General features: G+C 45.9%; 1 long non-coding RNA gene across 1 annotated transcript; it reads right to left on the minus strand.

Annotated features, from left to right (window-relative positions):
* Positions 1–14,643: 14,643 nt before the first annotated feature.
* On the minus strand, positions 14,644–15,139 carry LOC146300569 (uncharacterized). The gene is made up of 3 exons (XR_014729255.1): positions 15,038–15,139; positions 14,836–14,932; positions 14,644–14,737 (listed from the first exon to the last, which is right to left on the minus strand). It is a non-coding gene; the product is annotated as an uncharacterized LOC146300569 (long non-coding RNA).
* Between the last annotated feature and the right edge of the window lie 473 nt (positions 15,140–15,612).

The following is a 15,612-nucleotide window of genomic DNA, read 5'->3' on the forward strand; positions in this document are numbered from 1 at the left end:
CGCCAGCCCGTCCGGTAGCGCGTGAGGGCGCAGACTCTGGAACTTCTGAAAGTTGAAACGAGACAGTGCGTCAGCACTCCTGTTTTCTAGGCCCGGAATGTACGCGGCGCGCAATATGAAATGATCGAGCACGCTTGTCCACGTTAGCCGTCTGACTAAGCGATTGATGAAGGCCACCGAAGACCTCCCTTTATTGATGATGTGGACAGTAGCTTCGTTGTCACAGAACACGGTTATCTTTTTTCTACACCATGAATGCCCCCATAACAAGCAAGCAACCACGATGGGATAAAATTCGTGTAGAGCCGTGGAGTAGGTCTCTGGAACCAGAGAAACTATCTCTGCGGGCCATGCTCCGGAGAACCACTCGTTGCCGTGAAACCCCCCAAACCCAACGGAGGGAGCCGCGTCGGTGTAAAAATCGAGAGCGGCGGACAGCTCCGCGGAGTCGTGATAGAAAAAACTGATGCCGTTCCAACGGTCGCACAGCACACTCCAAAATCGCAAATCCGACCGGCACCCATTGTCCAACTCCACGCCATCCCGAAGATGAGGCACAGTCTTAGCCACGTCCAATAGACGGGACACGGACGCGCGGCCCTGGGGCATGATGCGCATAGCAAAATTCAGATGTCCCAGAAACAACAACAGCTCACATTTGGTCATGACAGAGGCGCCCGAGGCGGCCCTCAGGACGCTGCAAACGCGCTCCAGTTTATCCGAGAGCAACGACGCCTGCATGGTAACGCCATCCAGGGTGATACCGAGGAATTCCAACGAGGTGAACGGGCCCACGATTTTTTCCTCAGACAGTGGGACGCCCAGATACCCAAAAGCGTCCCTCAGCACCGAGATACAGCGGGCGGGCGGAGACGACGGAAAATCCACCAAGTACAGCTTGCCGCCCCACCGAACACCGAATAGATGCCACTGAGAGGGATGAAGAGGCATGACTTTAAACGCTTCGGTGATATCCGCTTTCCCCAGCCACGCGCCCCTGCCTGCGGTCGTTATCATGCTGATGGCATGGTCCACGCTCGCATAGTACAGCGAAAAAGGCTCTCGGGGGATCAAACTGTTGATGCTGGGCACGACGCCGTCGTGAGGGGCAGACAGGTCTATGATGAGGCGCTTCTTCCCGGAGTATTTGCGTGTTGCGACGCCTATGGGACTCACTCTTTACAGGGAAAAGGGGACGACGACGAAAAGCCCGATCATGAACCCTTTAGCCACTTCCTTCTCGAGGAGAGTGTCGACGACCGTCGGCTCGTTGATCGTTGTTTGCAAGTTGCGACACTCATAACTCATTACAGGCATATGACACAGACCAGCAAGAAACCCATGCACCAAACCATTAGGCAAATAGGACACAAGACATCGATTGGGATGCCTCCCTAACGAGGCAGACAGTCTCGACATGTCGACTGCGGTTGACGGGTGTTTATTCATTTCCCCTTCGGAGCCGGGCGGGCCCGACGAGGGCACACAGATTGGGGATGAGCGTCCCCGCAATAGCTGCAAGCATGCAGAAACCTGCAATTAGAATAACGACACACTTTCGTTGTAAGTAATACACAGCGAAGTGTTAGCACCAGAGGAGGGCAATACCTTCCTCCGACCAGCTCGACCGCCCGAGGTGGAGGCACCGTCGCCCGACCTCTCTCCCTTAACCGGCGGTGCGTATGCCGTCCTTGGGCACAGATTCACCGTGTGGGCAAGCGACCCGCACACGGAGCAACACATCAGCGTATGCCCGGTGAACACTCTGCAGACCAGATCGAGGTCGAGCACCGACCAGTCTAGACGAACGTTGAATATCTGTACGTATAACCCAGCTTTGGCAGAAAAGCTTTTATGGTACTCGTAAAACAAGGTCCCGCCATAGTGCATAGCCAAATCTGAAATCAATGCTAGGTACGTGTGTAGCTCCACACGGCGCTCGGGGTAGGTCTCGCAGAGTATGTCCCGGTATACGCCGAAAGCCACGTAGAATTCGGGCAGAGTCAGGTTTTTTGACATCCTGGGGTCACACCCTTTAAGGAACACAGAAACTTTCCCACACTCGACCACCCGTCTGTCGACCGGATCCGAAGCACACAGCAGAATCTTCACCAGATTGATATCGGTACCTGCGAGGATTTGGCTCCTCAGTTGGGCAGATATGCCAACAGCGGGAGACAGGAACGGTGCCCCAGAAGCGGCCGCCGGTAATGCGGAAGCCATAGTCCACCTTGGAGTCGATCCGACATCCGAGGCATCCGGGGTGCCTCCAAACCCGGTCCCGGGGATCTGCGAAGTCGACGCTGCCGCTGACTTGACCTCCAAGGCGAAGACACAAGCTCCTATGTCCGCCAGAGACGTCTTGACGTCCAGCAGGGCTGTCAGCACCGGGTCTGCGCAGGAGGTGGACGCTGCTGGGGCCGGGCTTTCCCCCCGGACTCAAGCCCTTTTCCCGGGTGCCGGTTGGGAAGAGGCGCCCCGCTTCCCTTTTCCCTTCCCTGCCGGGGCGCTTGGGGGAGCGGAAGGAGCAGCCTCGATGCACTCCTATAAAAAACTCCTGAGAATTCTCACCAAGAGAACGAAGGGGAAGACATGTTCGTAGGTACCTAGCGTAAAGTATCCTGAACTTTCCTAGATCTTTAGCTACGGTACTAAGGCTGAATGCTCGCTGATATAGCTGTTTGTCTTTCTAGAACGGCGTGTGTATGCATCGTTGCTAACATGTGCTGACATTGTGACTGTATGTATGTGAGAAAGACGTGTAAGTGACAGAGAGACGGAGGGAGAGCAGGGAAAGGAAATGCAGCTGAAAGAATACGCTGCGTGTTTTAACCTAAGTAGTGTTAGTTTTTTTTTTTACAATACGCAATATGTGGCGGCCGGTGTTTCTGTGGCGCACCGCCACAAATTAGTCTATGTGTGGGAAACACTGAAGTATACCGAGGTTGAAACGGTATAGCCAAATCTCTCCCGGTAGACCGTCTCATGGTATATACCGTCATACCGCCCGGCCCTACCTTCAGTGTTCCTGTGCATACATGGGAGACTGACAGAACACCATCTCTGCAGCACTCCATCCAGTCCAGAACCAGTCCTGAAGTCTCGACTTTTACGATACTCAAACAATGCAATGTTAATATACCTCTCTGATCTAACATGTCTGACTAGCTGTCGTGACCTCTCAGGTGGGATTTGGCTACGATGGAGAGATGGTTGTTCTGCTAGGTTCTGCTGTCTTTGCACACGAACCGCAGCTCTTTTGCAGTGATTGTCAAGGACCCTAATGATGAATCATGGTCACAATTATGTTGGCCCATTCTACAACCCTTCACCAAGTTTCATACAAATCAAACTGGTCGTTTTTGCATCATCTTGTTCACACACTTACAGACCAACACACTTGAAACACACACAGGAGAGAAAACATCCTGCAGCGGCATTGCCTGGGTCGGAAGTCCTACACAGTGGGGCATCAAATATTTGTTTTTTTAAAAAAATTTGATATGGTTTGTTGCAGCAATTATGTTATGTCTTCTTTTTCAATACAGTAACCGTACATTCTATAAAGCTACTCTGAGATGGGTCATTCAAAAAACTGTAAACTAGCCTTGCCTTGCCTTCAATTCAAATCAATTATGTTAACAGGGAACTTTGCCATCAAATAATACGTGACTTATCACTGTATTTATAGACCCAAAGTAGGCTTATTCCGCACACTAGGACTACACCACACAATGGTGTATTTATTGTATACACATCTTCCTTGACCATACAGATTTATTCTGTGTTACATTAAGCCCCGACTTTTACGATACTCTGTTAAAATGCAATGTTAAAATACCTCTCTGATCTAACGAGTCTGACTAGCTGTTGTAACCTCTCAGGTGGGCTTTGGCTACGATGGAGAGCTGGAGAGATGGTTGTTTTGCTAGGTTCTCCTGTGTCTGCACAGGAACTGCAGCTCTTTTGCAGTGATCGTTAAGGAGCCTTATGATAAATCATGGTCATAATTATGTTGGCCCATGCTACACCCTTTTACCAGATATAGATATATATAGATGGTATTACATTGTTCAAAAATCTTGATCGTCCCATGGCACATTTATGGATGCAGTCTTGGGCAACAGTTCGTTAGATTTTATTTTCTTTATCAGAAAATGACTTGAGTAGTGAAATACTCTCTCTTTAATTCTCTCGGCTTCTGATTCCCGCAGAGAAGACATGTTTTGATGTATTTTATGTTTTTCTTCATTTCTTATGGTACCATACCATCAGTACTATATAATATCTTGTTTATTTTTATGTAAAATGACAATTTTTATGTTATATATATTTTTATGTACAATGACAATAAAGATATTCTATTCTACCAATGTTATGGTACTATAAGGAATGATTTGAGTAGCCTACTCGGGAGAGTGTCTCAGATGTTACCTCTGGCCCTGACCACACACAACAGTTGGAACTGGCCTGGGGGGTATTCCAGGTAGCGGGTTTAACAAACTCTGAGATTAACCCTGAACTCTGAGTTGAGTTACTCTAACATGGGAAACTCCGGAGATTTGGTTCCAGAAAAGCTGATATGAATTTGTTAACTCAACTCGGAGTACGGCAACTCTGAGTTTAGTGCGTGCATGAATACTACCAAAAGCCAACATCTATGGAACTCCGATACTAGGATTCACCATGGCAACCGACGACAAAAAACGTCCTACTTCACCACACTCGTTTTATTTCGTGTTCATGGTCAATCTGAGCACATATTCCGGAAAAAAGCAACACGGCTGTAGCAGCGTAGCCTATAGCTACAATTGGCGTGGGAGACATTTGCTGCCAAGTCAATGGATTATTATTATTTATACTATATATATATATATATATATATATCACTATTTGAATGCCATAGCCAGTCCATACATTGATCATTTAACCTCACTGTCCGTTAATATTACAGGAGAAAAAGTGGTGGACTTAAAATAGCATGTTCAATGTTATATTACATATAAAAATATACTAGGTACTAATGCATATTTTGCTTATAGGCTACGCTTGTGATTGTAGCCTCACAACGTTTAAATATAAATTGGTGCCTATTTCAACTTTCAACAGTTTCCCTCAACAGAATGCTTTTTATCAAAGGATGATAATAATTATGACGAAGAGACATCAATGACTGCTGCCGCAGAAATGGATGTCGAGAATTATGTATGGTAGCTTCTGGTAGTTCTCTCTCCATGTAGCCTACTTTTATTTACAGGCTTTTTTTGTAATTGTCAGTTACACTGACATGAGAATAATGAATATAAAAACGATTAGCACATTCTGACAACAGTGAGATTTTCATTTAATGGCAGGTGAATTTAGCATGTGGAACAGTGAAATGTAGCTAATGTAATCTCATGTATACCCAGTTACAAGTAAATTAGTTGTACAAACTGCACCTGGTGAAGAAAGTGCCTAAAACTGACCAAGAGATGGTGTAGGCCTACTTAGGGTAGAAGAATAAAGGCTAATCTCGAAAAAGATTTACTGGAACACCAGTTACGAGAGGATGCATGGTCACAGGTGATGTTAATTGTAGGAACAATAACCTATATGAATATTAAGTTACATTTTCTGAATTTCTATTTTGACCAAGAGATGGTGTACTTAGGGCAGAAGAATAAAGCTGATCTTGTAAAGCTATCAACCTGCCCCCACCTTTCATATGGTAAAATATGGAGTTACTGGATGGAGTCTCAACTTGATGGCTCTCACATCTCATTGTGTAACTTACTGTAGCATTGCAAGTCATGTTGATAAGTAAGGGTCAAGATTCTGGTGTGATTGTACTTGTTCTTAAGGAATTGTGAAGCATTGTTCTGTGGATTATTGATCTCCTGAGACGTTCTTCTCAGCTCAAGCTTGTCCTACTCCTTCTTCCTCACCTCTTGCTTTCTATCTCTGGTTTACAATAATCATGGTAGAGTAGGCATAAGAGTTAACCTTCATTGATATCATTCATTTGCAATATGATACAAATTATTTAACTTTAATTTGACCATTCTTGCTCTGATTTAACCCAAAAATAATTCCATGGTATTGGAATTATTTGGTTAATGTTAATACACTGTTCAGTTTCCCATCTTCCTTCAAACCATAGGGGAATTAGTTTTGGTTGTTTGGCCAATATTGACCCCCTACAATGTTAAAATAGATATGCTGAAACGCCAGTTTCAGGATGGTACATCATGTAAATTGCAGGAGTCATGAAACATGTAAATTGTAGGAACAATAGCCGATAGAAATAGGCTAGGCTACTCATTGTGATTTCTATTTCTAGGCAATAAAGAAGACCAAATACAATTATTTGTATTTATTTCAGTTCCCAAAAGCATTTGGTCAATTCTGAGTGCATGTCCACGGCATGTAGCGACGAAGGCCCAAGGGCTGAGAATGTTGCTAAAATAAATTACAGATTGTGACACGAAACGGTAATGTTAACTTAGGTATTCATCAGGGAATTAAAGCACATCAAATCGCGATCTTCACATCAAATCGCGAAAATCGTCTCCCAGCGTATAACTAAGCAAATTAAATTTTGTTTGAGATCGCTCGGCTGAACCAGGAAATGATATGCCGTGTCTGCCAAAGCTATCAGGCTCAAAGTGGGAGGGGATCGGTAGAAAGATTCGCAGATTTTGGCATGGAAAACCTGCCAGCGAGCAGGTTAGTTTCATGGAGTAAGTTACCATGGAAACCTACCAAAAGGTTTCGTTACCTTTCTTTCTGGAACGTGGAACTCAGAGTATGCCTCTTTTCAGGGTTAAACAACTCCAAGTTTTCACTAAACCCGCTTCCTGGAATACCCCCCAGAACACCCAATATGAATTAGTTAATTCAACTCGGAGTACGTCAATTCTGAGTTTAGCGTGTGCATGAGTTCTACTAAAAGCCAACATCTATGGAACTCCGATACTAGGATTCACCATGGAAAAAGGCGACAAAAAAAGGGCTTCCTATTTCACCGCAATGGAATTGGAAATTTTAATCCGTGCGTATGGCGAGTCCGAGCACATATTTCGGAAAAAAAGTAATACGGTTGTAGCTGCAAAGGACAGACAATTGGCGTGGGAAATAATTGCTGATCGAGTCAATGCATAAGTTTGAATTTAGTCCATAAATCGAACATTTAATGTCCGGTAATATTACAGGTGAAAAAGTGTTGGAATTGTAATTTAATCAAATACAATGTTCATATAGGTGCAATCCCACAGGCGTGAAGCGCACTTGGCAACAACTGAAAATGAAATATAAAAACGTAATACAAACAGGTAAGGCACATTTAGCCATTTGGCCTATAGGTTCATGATTGTAGCTTCCATCACTTTGTATCATATTTGACATGCAAAGTGAATATCCTCATTGCCTATTTTATCCTGTAGTGGCGGAAACACAATGTCCTGTCGCCTGATATCTTGCTTAAATTAACACTGTGTTCAATGCAGCAGAAAGAAGGCAGACGCATGCAAAACAGGTGGAGGGCCACCAGCAGCACACTGAGCCACAACATTGGCTGTCCAGAGGCTGAAAGCATCCCTGGAGGAAGCCCATCAGAGCCAATAACCCCACATGACACAAGTGCCATACATAAGATTATATAAGATGTACGTATGTGTGTGAATGTGTTTTATTTTCCGCTCTGGTCCACTTCTAGTCACTGATGGTGTAATTCGAGTGGTTGAGCCTCCTGCAAGCCTTTGCACAACGGTGCCACTTTTAAGTAGGCCACTCAATGACTATCTTGAAACAATACCTTTCATCACAGGATGATGATGACGGGGACACATTGACTGCAGCCACAGACGGGGTTGCAGAGAGGCCTACATATATGGTAGCTACATATATGATAGTTCTCTCTCCATGTACTTTATTTACAGTCTTGGGTGTAATTGTCAGTTTAAAATGTACACTGAAGTGATGAGAGTAATGAATGTAAAAACTAAATGCACAGTCTGATCCTGTTGAACAGAGCATGGATGAGCCTTGCCAGGAGAGGGGTCCATCAACCTCCACAGCACAGCTACAGACAGTGAGATGTTCAGTAAATGGCTGGTGAATTCTGTGTGTAGAACTGGGATTTAATGCCATCCTAATGTATTCCCAGTTACCAGTTAAGGACTTGTACAAACTCCATTTGTTAAAACAAATGGAGAAAATTGACCAAGAGATGGTTTATTTGGGACGGAAGATAAAGAAGACGGATCTAGAAATTGACTTGCTAAAACACCAGCTGGAGGTGGGAGCATGGTCAAGGGTGAGTGAGTGTTAATTGTCAGAACAATATATTAATATTAACCTTTAGAGGAGTGAGTTATAAATATTACCGACGCTGCCACCAGAGTGAGTTATTTTTTCAAAACGAAAGCTAGCTAGCTTTAGTTAGCTTCCGTTACCTAGCAACCTAGCATAATACTCGTAGCAATGCTACTACCTGCTAGTGTTACTTGTTAGCCTCCTAATAGTACATTTTGAAGCCATACTATAGCGTTTGTCATATAGTTTTTGTCCATCGGAAAATAGTCGGTTGGAATGTTCAGAATCACATATGTGTGACGGTACTCTGTGGGGCCCGCTTTCGACGAGCACATATACGCGACGCTACTAATTAACGGGTTAATTGTTGCATTTTTCTATTTGTAGGCAATAATGAAGACAAAAGTAAATGGTAATGATTTGTGTTTATTTCAGTGTCAGGGTTGGCATCTAAGTGTGCGGAGTGTGGCATGCAAATCGTTGCGGGTGTAATTGACGTGTGATGGGCCGTCAGAGTGCCCCTACGCTGTGGCTAGTATAGGCTAGTGGGTCGATGGGTACTGTTGCACCATCGCATGAAGGTACATCTATCTGCATACATGCTTCGAACCTTTCAATACGGACATTTCACGTCTCCCGGGAGTTCTGGGTGGGAGAAGCCACCACCCGGAAATGGGTCTCTGCAGGTAGGGATGACTGATATCATCAGCACACATTGACATGTTGTCGGTGGCTCCATGTTGGGTCCTGGTCAGATACAGTATTAAGGGACCAGTAAGGACTATATAAAAGCATCCAACAGCATGTCATGTCACCTTTAACTACTTCAGCATACTTTAAGCTAGAGACACCATTCAACCTTTAAAATGTTCACAAGACATTCAGCTATTCCCAAATGATTCCACTTTTTTCAAATATTCAGCCAATTTTGATCAGGACAGTTTTAAATACATTAAAACTAATTGGCTAAACTGGCTGCTAATTGGCTAAACTGGCTGCTCTTTTTCTGATATTCAGCCAATGTAACTACTAAAGAGCTGACATTTACAGATTTTCAGCTATGAGCCTTGAAGCGAGAGCAGCCTTTCAAATTCTCTCACTAACTTCAATGGAGAGGTGGGTAAAATTTGTCAGAGAATTTCGAAAGTAAATGTGTTTTTAAACTGCTGGTAGAGTCGTATTTCTGACCGCACAGACATCTAAAGGACATGTCTGGTTTCGGGAGAGTCTTGGGTCTCGGAAAATATTCTCATTTTTTGGATTGGACGTATAGTTTTGCGTCTAGGTTAACTTGTTTGAGGTGTGGATTCCAGCTAAATTTGTGATTCTCTCTGCCCAGCTTGTTAGCGATCACAGCTGCGCCATCACCATGGCAACCAAACAGACACGCACCATGAAAGCAGAATTGGGTGACGATCTGGAAACTGCCAAAAGAACCGCACAGAAACATAAAGTATATCAATGGTTTCGGCAGAGTCTTGGGTCTCGGAAAATATTCATATTTTTTGGATTGGACGAACAGTTTTGCGTGTAGGTTAACTTGTTTGAGGTGTGGATTCTACCTACATTTCTCATAACCAAAAACCGTTCAACTTTGTTTCCACAATCGACCAAATTGGCCAAACAAGGTATGTACATTGAGCTTTAAGTGTACATAATATAGTTTAGTCAAGACATTTCACCATTTATTCTTACACATGACAAATGGTTTTACATTGGCAAAATGGATGTACATGGGGAAGCGCTCCCCTCCTTCACTGCAGCATGCAAGACATGAGGCAGGGAGCACGAGTTAAATCCCCCACGGGGGGCACAGACAGACAACACGGGGGTGAAGGGGACGGTGGTGGGTGGCAGCAACGCAGACGGCAGGTTCGACAATGCGTGTATGGAGCGACTTTATTGCGCCGCCTATCGAGCTACGCCTATGGCCTGAGGGCACGGTGCTTCGCTCATTTCAGTCAAGACACTTACGTGATTAATTTCACCATTTATTCTTACACATGACAAATGGTTTTGCATTGGCGGAATGGATGTACATGGGGAAGCGCTCCCCGCCTTCACTGCAGCATGCAAGACATGAGGCAGGGAGCACGAGTTATATCCCCAAACACCGACACCCCGTCAGTCTATACTATGTGTAGAGCGGAGCGTCGCTCCTCTTGAGACCGCATGACATCCCACCATTTACTGGTGATAAAATTCTGGATGCCCGGTCATGCTACCATTACAGTGACTACGGCTGTGTGTACGTATCCTTAACGTTGCATACCATCCAATGTGCGGTCCGCGGAGCAGGCCCACGCGCACGTCCCGCCAAAACCCAGCGCTCAACGCAACGTGCGCCCGCAACCGCCCCCGCGCCGCCCATCACTCCGGTATCCTTCTCATCCGACGCGAAGATGGATGTATGGGAAGGCAGCACCATGCTGGAACAGGGATACGTTATCTAGTGGGAAGGAACACAAAAGAAATGTGACAGCACACAGGCGCCACGCCTCAACATGCTGTTCCCGGCCGGTGTCCAGGCATCTCCTGAGGTACTCCCCGCTTACAATAGAGCGTGCAGCTTGCATTCGCACTGGCGGCGGAGTTCCCACGAGACATTCTAGCACTAACGGTCCGGTAGCCTTCTCATCCTGCACGGGGCAGATTTATGCTACCTCTACAGACCCGTCCTCTAGCGACCCCAGGATGTACGCAAAGGCGCCTTTATTCATGCACCAAATATGGGTGTTACATGAGGATGTGAGAAATGTGTTGGCGGCGCATCCGCCGTTCCCTGGGAGACCAGGGCATCTCAACGGATATCTCCATGCAAGCAACATGGATTCCGATGGCCACTAGCGCATCAGAGCACGTCTGCGGATCACCACTGCTGCACGGAGATCCGAAGAGACATTCTAGCATTAGCAATGTACAAAGCCACCCAGCCACCGGATACATGCAGACCGCGTTGGTCGCTTAGTTCTCAGACCCGCTCAGCTTGAGCGTCTATGTTGGACCAGACCAATGACTAATTATTGCTTGTTTTATTTCTTGCGAAACTGCTGTACAGACATGGCTCACGCAATCTACACATGGTGTCCGTTCATGCGCTCATCAGCTTCTGAGCATCCACAACGTCCGATGCGTTGGGGTGCACGTAGCACTCGTAAGCCGATGACGACCAACGGCCCATCAGTTTCAGCGTAGACATGGGTACCTTCTCAGAGGCCGAGGTGGCCGCCCCGATTCGGAAGGAATGCGCTGTGTGCAGCTCCGGAGACAGGCCACATTTCTCGCACAGGTTCCAGAGCCGCTGGGTGAACCATGGTCTGGTCATGGCCTTCCCAACCGCGTCGCTGGCGAATAGGGGCTCATCGGGTGTTGCCTGAGGGCGGCATGACAGGTACCGGCACATAGAGGAAAATGGACAGAAGGCACAGTTAGTTTGACCAATCACAATGGGAGTGCCCTTACATGTATCCGTTTTGCTGTGTTTCAGGACTATGGTGAACACCCCACTTCCCATTATTAAATCGGACATGGTGAGATCACCAGAAGGATCGAAGGAAGCGCATCTAGTGGTGTATTCGCCGCACCGCAGAAACCCGTAGAATGCCGTGAGAAACACCGTTTTGAGCAGAGCGTCGACGTACACCCCGAAGTATCCCCATCTTAGAGCAGACACCAGTTTGTGCAGTATGGGGAGTGTGATGGGGAGGCGTTTGTCTTTCCTTTCGGGCCTCTGCTTGCGTAGACCATTCATGAAGAGGCGGACAGCCAGGCTCCCAGAAGGTTGCCTGCCGAAGGATCCACGCACCGAAGGTGGAACTGGACACCTGCCACCGATGCCTTGATGGACGATGGTTGCAGCTTACGGGATTCGAAGCAGTGTACCATGAAAGCGCACAGCACTGAAAGATTCACAGGCAAAGGGCTTTCAAAGAAAGCACTGCAGTACGTGGAAAATTGAAGCCAGGCAGAATCGTATGATTTTAATGTAGAGGAGCACACACCCAACCTCATGTAGCGACATGCAGATAAAACATGCTGTTGTAGCACCTCAGCAGACCCAACCGATCCTAGTCTAGTACGGCTTGGTGGAACATGGGGCATACCAGGCCGGTTGGTGACGAGTGAGGGCGTAGCATGTGGAAGTCCTGCAATTTGAATCGGGATAGGGAATCAGCGCTTTGGTTGGCAAGCCCAGGGATGGAGGCTGCGCGCAATACAAAATTGCCCAGGACGCTTGTCCAGGTGAGGCGTCTGACCAGTCGGTTAATGAATGGCACCGAAGACCTCCCCTTATTAATAATGCAGACCGCTGCTTCATTGTCGCAGAACACGGTGATCTTTTTCCTGCACCATAAATGCCCCCACAAAAGACAGGATATGACAATTGGGTATATTTCGTGAAGCGCGCTTGAATGGTGCTCCGGCGGAAGAGACAAGATCTCCTCGGGCCATGCAGCGCAGAACCACTCACGAACGTGGTAACCCCCGAACCCGACGGACGGGGTGGCGTCGGTGTAGAACTCCAGGGCGGCGGACGTTTCTACTTCATCGTTATAGAAAAACGAAATGACATTCCATTCAGCGCACAGGAGAGCCCAAAAGGCTAAATCCGACCTGCACCCAAAGTCGAGCGTCAGGGTGTCCTGCAGGTTTTCTACGGTTTTGCATAGGTCGAGGAGCCTTGAAACGAAAGTGCGCCCTTGAGGGATGATGCGCATTGCGAAGGTTAAATGCCCTAGCAGAGACAGCAATTTGCGTTTACTCATGGACGCTGCACTGCAGGCGGCCCCCATTACGGAGCGGATGCGCTCGAGTTTCTCCGCGGGCAACAAGGCCTTCATTTGTACACTGTCCAGCTGAATGCCAAGGAACTCGAGCGAGGTCAGCGGGCCAACGTTTTTTTCGTCAGATAACGGGACGCCCAGTGAGTCAAAAGTTACTCGCAACACGGAAATGCAACGGGCCGGAGGCGAACAAGGAAAATCCACCACTAAAAAATCATCCAGAAGGTGCAGGACAAAAGGCAATTTGAGCACATTTAACAGGATCCAGCACAGGGCTTCCGACAGCGTGTCGAAGATGCGCGGGCTGCTGAGGCAGCCGACCATTAACCGAACAGAAAAATACAGCTTCCCACGCGAGCGCACACCGAAAGAATGCCATTGAGAGGGGTGGGGTGGCATGACCTTAAACGCATCGGTCACGTCCGCTTTGCCAAGCCAAGCGCCCGCGATTTTAATTATATGGATTGCATTATCCACACGGGCATAATAAAGTGAAAAAGGCCCACGCATATAAGGCTGTTGATACTTGCCACCGCGGAGCCGACAGGTCCACTATCAGGCGTTTCTTGCCTGAATATTTGCGCGTGGCTACGCCTATGGGGCTAACCCTGAACGACGAGAAAGGGGATTCATCGAAAGGCCCGATCATGAACCCTTTAGTTGTCTCTTTTTGAAGGAGTGTGTCCATGACCCCCGGCTCATGAAGTGCGCTCTGTAGGTTGCTACATTCATATTTGACAGTTGGCAGCTCAGATAGACCAGCACGAAACCCATGAGTCAGACTATCCCGTGGAACAGAATATGGACACATTTAATTCAGATATTAAAAGTATCTTACAGGCTTTACGTCCAAGATGTAAGATGGAGCTGACTTCATGCTGCATTTACTCCATCCCTGACTTCTTCCCGATGCAGTAGGTGGCAGATAGTGGGTCAGTATCTTGAGGGCTGTGAAGGACTTTGATTCTAAAGAAAGCGCAAATGTAATTTGTTGGCAAAAACTAACTCCTCCTTCACACAACAGAATACAGAAAATGCTTCATACATTAACCATTATACAAGGAATTTATTGTCACCCCAATTTTACCAACACTCTCAGGTTGTGGTGGTCCGTCAACATTCTTTTCCAGTGCAGCCAGCTTTAGCAACTTTGGGACAATGGTAGCTTCCCATTTGCGGAGAAAGAGATCTGCTTTCCCTGGAAACATTTCCCCAAAGTCCTTGTCGATCTGAAGAGTTGTAATAACCGACAAGACATAAGTAATGTACTCAATCACTAAATAAATACAATCGCATTCATTAAAGTTACAGTAATAAAATAGGCAAACTGACTTACCAGATATGGTATATCAATGAAGCGGGGGTCGTGTTCAAAAATGTCTGCCACAGTGGGTGACTGACTCGTTATCCAAAACCTACGGTGGGCGTAGGTCTTCTCCATACCCATCTTAAGTGACGAAAGATTCTCAGGAGTAGGCTCCATCCTCTCAATCACAGTTATCCACTGTTTGGCAGACTCTTCATCCCCCTCTGTAACTTATTCAAGTGTAACAGTGAACCTCAGTGTAACGCCGTTGATTGTCTCTAAGGTTCCGCCGTAGATTTCTCAGTTTGTCCTCAAGAAAGCCTGAGTGGCTCGTTGGATCGTAAAAATGCTCCTAAAATATATTGAATACCATTAAATTAGTGATAGTATTTTATTTTTAGTGAGTCAATAAGCAACCATACAATATTCTACACTTGATTATTTACTCACATATCCTTCATTTTCTTCCTCCATTTTAATCTGAAGTGACGGAAAGATTGTGACAATACCTCTGGCAAGAAGTTGTTTATCAGCACTTACTGGGTAACTGAAATACAGCGCCATGAAAAGGATAAAAGAGAACACAATTTGGTTATTAACAATTAAGCCCCTACCCGCAAATAAAATCAGTCCATTAAGAAAATGTACTTACAATCCCCTTCTTTCAACAAGGTAGCTAACAGCAGTTGTTACCAATAGCCTTCCCCATTTCTCAGTAAGAGTCCCGTTCTCCTGATAGAACGCCAAAATCCGGGGGTCTTTCTGTCAGAGATGACTTTTGAAATTCTCCGGATCAAGATCATTAGCTGATATTGAACACTAAATTAACATACCAAGCCAAAAACAGTTTAAACAAAATCAGTTATACTCTAAATAAACTTCAGTCAAAACTCAAGAACTTCTGAAACATAATCATCAATAATTAAATGTAATTATGTAAAAAATAATTCTAGCCCCGGTAGACACCAACTTCTCACAACTTACCTCAATATGATTAGTCAAATCAGCATCCGGATTCAGTACAGCCACAGAATTCAGAAGCATGGTAGTACACTAAAAGTTTTAGGAATTAAAAAGAGGTGTTAAAAAGCAATGCTGACATTACTACTTTGCAATTAATGTCCTGTAACTCACATGCAACAAATTAATAAAACTAACATTGAATAGTTAGGATAGAATGGGATTGAGCATATTTATTATGTAGTATCTTTAAATACCACAGTATAC

The sequence above is a fragment of the Hypomesus nipponensis genome, chromosome 2 (genome assembly GCF_054491055.1).
Source record: "Hypomesus nipponensis isolate SF chromosome 2, ASM5449105v1, whole genome shotgun sequence".
In the NCBI taxonomy this organism is placed as follows: domain Eukaryota; kingdom Metazoa; phylum Chordata; class Actinopteri; order Osmeriformes; family Osmeridae; genus Hypomesus; species Hypomesus nipponensis.